This window comes from Tyto alba, unplaced genomic scaffold (assembly GCF_018691265.1).
Source record: "Tyto alba isolate M040663 unplaced genomic scaffold, T.alba_DEE_v4.0 Super-Scaffold_41, whole genome shotgun sequence".
NCBI lineage: Eukaryota > Metazoa > Chordata > Aves > Strigiformes > Tytonidae > Tyto > Tyto alba.
Window position 1 is genome coordinate 4,633,362 of NW_024881317.1, and position 6,126 is coordinate 4,639,487.

Below are 6,126 nucleotides of genomic sequence, written 5' to 3' on the forward strand. Positions count from 1 at the left end.
CTGGTCTAGGGTCCAAAGCCCCCCCTTAGGGAGCAAAACCTGGTTTAGAGACCAAAATCCGGTTTAGGGAGAAAAGCCCCACTTAGGGAGAAAAACCCAGTTTAGGGATCAAAACCTGGCTTAGGGATCAAAACCCGGTTTAGGGAGAAAAGCCCAGTTTAGGGAGCAAAGCCCCTCTTAGGGACCACCCAGCACCGTGAAGCCCCTTCTGCAGCACCCTCCCCCGGTGTGCGGCCTCACCAGCTAAGGCTCAGCCCGCTTTTCCATTGCAACGCTGTTCCCCAGCGGGTATTTATTTGGTTTGTGATCTATCTCCTGTTACCGTACCGTGGCTGGGCTTAAGTTAGTATAAAGTGTCAAATGCCATTTTAGAAAGCCACTTTTAAGTTGAAGAAGCCGCTGAAACACCTCCAATTTTGAGTGTCACAACCCATAACGTCTTTGCACAACAGAAAAGCGTCCCACCTCCCAGGCGTGGCAGAAGCGCCTGCAGCCAGTGCGTCCCTGTGCCCGATTCTCCTCTGCCTTACTTTGCACCATATATGGGCTGGATCCAGGAAAATCCTTTCATTGACAGCACTGGAACTGGCTCTGCGCTAGCAGCTCAGCAAGGAGGCAGTGAAGCATCACACCCTGTATTATCCACCAAATTAGACAAAAAGACGAGTGACTCATTTCAACCTTTTTAATCTCCCCAGGCATTCCTTCTCTCCCTCTCTCTCTCAGACACACACATATTTAAATTTCACCCAGTGCTGCAGCACGGGGAGTTTTGCAGAGGTTTGCTGTTTTGTGTAAGGCAGCACAGCTCTCACCTCTGCATTTACTCCTCAGGACGTTTCCCAGCTAAAGCTCTCACAGGGAAAGAACTGGAATTTGGCACAAGCTCTGCAAAGCTGGGATCAGGTCACAGATGTACTGTACCAATCTGCTCTGGGCACTGCACCCCCTTCTCTGCTCTGTCCCATCTTTCCCAGAGCCTTCCACCTCAGCGCCACATCTCCCTGCTGTCAGAAAGGACGAATTTTGGCTGCTCCTTTGCTCTCTGATGAGTAAGTTGCCTTCTAATCTCAATAAAGCCTCCAGGATTTGAGCCCAACCAGCACAGATAAATCATTGGCTTTGGCCTAAAAGTCAGCCAACTCAGCCTTGGCAGATTTGCTCCATCAGAGGTCACTGAGAAGCTGAGATTTACTAAAGACATTTGCTTTTTCCTGGCTTTGTGGTCAAAATCAAGTCCCTTGGTGACACTCTAACACCTGCTGTTCTTTTATGAGTGAAACCACTATGCTTCTGGGAAGAGGTAAGTTCCTGTGGTTTACAAGGCTTTTTCTACCTCTGATGTCACTGTTATCCTAAAAACCCCAAGTAAAAAGCACACTGACAACCAGCACACTGCACAGAGCAATGCTGCTGTGGTGGCAGGAGGAGGGCAGTTGGTTTAAACAAGCTTTCTGGGGTTCACTGTGGATATCCTGTCAAATGTCAAGCTAGCAGTTGCTTGTCTTACTGATAATTTGACTAATTTTTTGCTGCAACTGCATTCATATTTTTTTATCATTTCATTCGTGAAAATACAGTAGATTCCAAACCTCTGCTTTTATCTCTTTTGAAAAAACACCCTAAACCTCTCTCTAGATGTTGGCTAGCTTTCCAGGCTGGGGGATCTACTTCTCCATCAAAGTTGTATATGCTGATGTCTGCTAAACAGTCTGTAGTTAATTCCTGGGCCTGGACCTGCAAGTGGGTAAGGAATTTATGGTCTAGGACAGGCAAGGCCTGAAATGGGGAAAGTCTGGGCAAACCATTTCTGAAGCAGATCTTGAAGCGTTGTTAATTGGGTTCCAACACTCACTAGGCCATTGGGAATCCCCTGACCAATGCAGTTATGTGGAAACCTGAAGTGCAACTGGGTCATTGGAGTCCACCCTGAATACTTTAATGAATTAATTTGCACCTGCAGAATAAGAAACCTGATGTGCTCTACCAATGATGGACAAATGAAAAAACACCCAGAGGCTTTTGCTGCCACAGTTATTTCTCTTTGTGGGAAGAAGTGTGGTGGAGCCATAGCTTTGTGCTGTCACTGACATTGAAGAAGGCTGAAGGAGCGCCTGATGGAAGAGAAAGTGAAGCAGCACAAAGAAAACATAAGTTATTAAAATAGTGCAAGATGTTGTGATTCCTATTTATATGGGAGTTTTAAAACATGTATTTTTACAGGGAGTTCCCGCAATTAGATCAATGTAGGAATATTCCCCCCACGGTGGCTGGAGGAGTATGAAGTGCAGTATTTCCTATCTTCACCTTTTGGATTTCATGGCTACCCTGCATTTATAATAGAGATAATAAAGCAAACACCAATCATTTACTATTTTCATGAATATCAGATACTTCCCCAATACTGGGGAAAGATGGACTTGAGCTCTCTGAATCTCCCTTGCTGGGCTCTGCAAAACTTGGAAACTGTCAAAAACTGGCTAAAATGTCACCAGGGGAGGGAATGCTTCTCCACAGGCTGGAACTGGGGATCCTCTCTCTGCTTCCAGACCAGGGAGGGATGCTTTGCCACTTCCACAATCCCTGAAGTATCTCCACTGTCCTCACTGACTTCAGCAGAAGTTTCATAGTTTATGGATTTTTTCTGCAAGAGGCACCTCGGAAGATCTATTTCCTATATGCCATCCTGTCATATTTGTACCCCTTGGAATAAATCTTGGCAGATACATAACCTGAAAGGAAGAGTCTATCTGCAGAGGCACTTGCGCTGTCCATACTTGCCACAGCCCCTGAGAGCAAGCACCTTCCTTCTGTGCCCTTTGGATGTTAGAAGCAAGAGCAGTAACCCAGTTTTCTTTTGAAAAGGCCTTTGGAAGCAGGAGTCTTATTTGACTTGATGCAGAAGTGCCTTTTTTAGAAAGTCCTCAGAAATATTTATTTCAAAGAATGCAAAGGTTCTGATTAAAGTATTTTTGCTGCTTTTATCGAGGTGAGTTTGTGGGGGTTTTTTTGTTGCTGTGGGTTTTTTTGTTTGTTTGGGTTTTTTTTGGTTTGTTTTTTTTGTTTGTTTGGAGGTTTTTTGGTGGTTTTGTGTTGTTTTGTTTTGTTTTTCTGTGAACCGTTTAATCGCTTCTCTGCAGTTTTTTTGAAGAGCACTTGCAGAAGTGGTGTCCACCTCTAGATGGTGTGTTTTACTCAGAAGATCTGCATGCCTGGGCCTTTACGTAACTTTTGCTCACTTGTCTGAGGTTGCTGACACTCTCTGACCAAGCCACACAGATTTTATTATTTCCTTGTTTTCTTAACATGAGAATCTGGCTGCAGTGTAATGAAAAAATGGTAGAAATATATTACTTAAATGCTTCAAAAAGGTGTATTATATGGCACATTTCGTTGGACATGTGTGGTATCTGCTATGTAACTGATAGCATTGCATGTCTTCTGTGTTCATTTCTAACTAAATTATAACAGAATCTATTTTTTTCTAATACAGTGCTTCTTCTCCTTTACTTGAATGTAAAGGAAGAGGGAAGGAATAAATATGGGTAATACCACAAGGCTAAAATGGTGGTGGCGTTGCAATAACTACCTTTGTCCACAGTATTTATACGTCTTTTCTCTGAACAGCATAGAACGGAGCTACGAAGCTTTGGAGGAAAAAAAAAAAGTATTTTAGCAAGTGTGTAATATTCCCACAGACTTCTGAAGCTCTTTAAGAGCTGTAGGCTGCTTAGGCAGATGATTCCTGTTTTAAGATAGTTTCTGCGGGGCATGCTGCCCAAAAAGCTAAAGAACTCTTTCCAAAAATTAATTAATTAAGATTTAAAACCTTTCTGTGAGGCAGATTAAGTGTTCCTGACATGGTCTTCATGTCCCAGGCCCCTTCAGAACATCACAGCTGCTCTAAATATGTAGCACGGCAGTTCAGGACAGACAATAAAGAAGATGACTCTCAGATCTGTGTCATGGAGGACGACCACAACTCCCTGCAGTCTGAATGCAGGGCAATTAACTTTAGCAGGCAAAACTCCTACCGTGATAGTAAGAGGATAGCAGATAGGGATTTACTCTGCTGTGGGATGTGCAATAACCAGGGAGTTACACATTACATACGTGTAGGGCTGTGCTAGGTTGTTCTACAGACCTTGTAGAATTGTTCCGTGGAAATGTCCTGAAAGAATCAAAATCTGATCTATCATTGTACTTGTGATTTTATTTTTTACCTGTTTTTTGGTAGTCTGGAGGGAAAGTGTACAGAAATATGTCTGAGAAGAACAAGCATCACAGCTTATGTTATTCTGTTTTAATTCTCTAATACCCTTCAATACCCAGGAGTGTAAGTGATATACGCTGGTTAACCAAATAGCCAAGATAGAGTTTGTGACTTACTTGAAATAGAGAGTGGTTTCCTTCTGAATGTCAGCATTTCCCTGCTTGAAGGAACAACAAGAGAAAATTTAAACCCCCAGTTTTTGTCACTTTAGAAAAACAATGAAGAAGACATAAAGAACATCACCTGTTTGGGCTAGGAATAAGGGCCATTTGGTTTTGCTGCTTTTTGTTTGGGTTTGGTTTTTTGTTTTGTTTGTTTGTTTGTTTGCTTGCTTGCTTGCTTGGTTTTTTGTTTGTTTGAATTTTTTTTTTTTTTTTTTAAGAAATTGAAAGAACGTGTAGTTGTCTTCACTGTTCTTGGGCACAAGATTAGTACAGTTAAATTAACCAGGAGCAAAAAAGACACCAACCTGCTTTCACTGTTCAGCTGAAACATACAGAAAGTAATCAAATAGAAGAAATTATAAAAAAGAAATTACATCAAAAAATCTGCTGGGCTTTCATAAGCTAAAATGTTCTTCATAACACAGGTAAGGAAATTGCTTGTGCCAACTTCAATGGGTCCAAGATTTTTTCCATGATTTCCTAACCTGAAATTGCTGCTTTTAGAAGTTTAAAAAAAGGCCTTGTATGGAATCAACTTTTCTAGTGCATTATGAGTAATATCTCCTGCTTTTATTTTACATCCCAGCTTAGTGATAGAACTTTCTTGTAAATAAGGGTTATTTCCACTAAAAGGCTATTATGAAGTTATCTTTGATGCTGAGGCTACAGTCTCAGTTCCCAAGTGTAAAAAAAAACACTTTAGGATATAAACAGCTTTGTTATGTCTGCTTAAATACCTTGTTTTCTAGAGAAGCAGCCTAGGGAGGAGTGGGGGCGCAACCTGTGCTGCTTCGCTGCGGCATGCGACATTTCACACTCCACTGGTGGGTCCCTGACAAAAGGCCACCACACAGGAATTAGGCTTTCGTGTGGTTATAGCACAGTGTTGCTAGAAGGTTTCATTTAGCTTTTTACTAAGAGATTTTTCCTCCTGATTGCTGAGAGGCCCATAAATGCCATCAGAAGTACCTCTCCCACCAAGACCCTCTCTGATTTTGCTTGCTGTGACTGGGGCTGAGCAGCCACGTGGTTATTGCTGGGACCTGATTTAATGCAATGTTCTCCTTCATTGGTTTCAGATGCTGGAGGTGGGCACTGAGATTCATTCTTACATCGTTTGGGTTTTTTCTTTCTTCTGATTTATGTCCCCCAATTTTAGCGTGGATGACAGATATTCCTTGCCACTACACAGGAGTCATTGGGCAAAGACAGCACTTGGAGCCTTCTCAGAGAACACCTCTGTCCTCCTCCCACTTCTTCTTGGCCTCCTGGGCTTCTTCAGCCTCTCACCCTACTGCTTCCACCTTCCAGCATCCCCCAGTTTTGGGCCTCCCCTTCACTCTCTTCAGGACCCCAACCCCTCCTGGCCTCTTAATCTTTTGCAGCCCTCATCTCCTCCAGGCCTCCCAACTATTTTTTTAGCTTCCCACCCATCATCAGCCTCCAAGCCCTTTTCTGCCTCCCAACATCTCTTAAACTCCCACCACCTTTTTCAGCTGGCTGCCCCTCCCCCAGACTCCCATCGCTTTTTGGCCTCCCACCCCTTTTTGAACCTCCCACCCCTTTTTGGCCTGCAATCCTGTTTTCTGTTTGCCACCCTTTTTTTTTCTGCCTGGCATATTTATTTCAGCCCTTTTTCATCCTCTCACCCCTTTTTTCTGCCTGGCACCATTATTTCAGCCCTTTTTC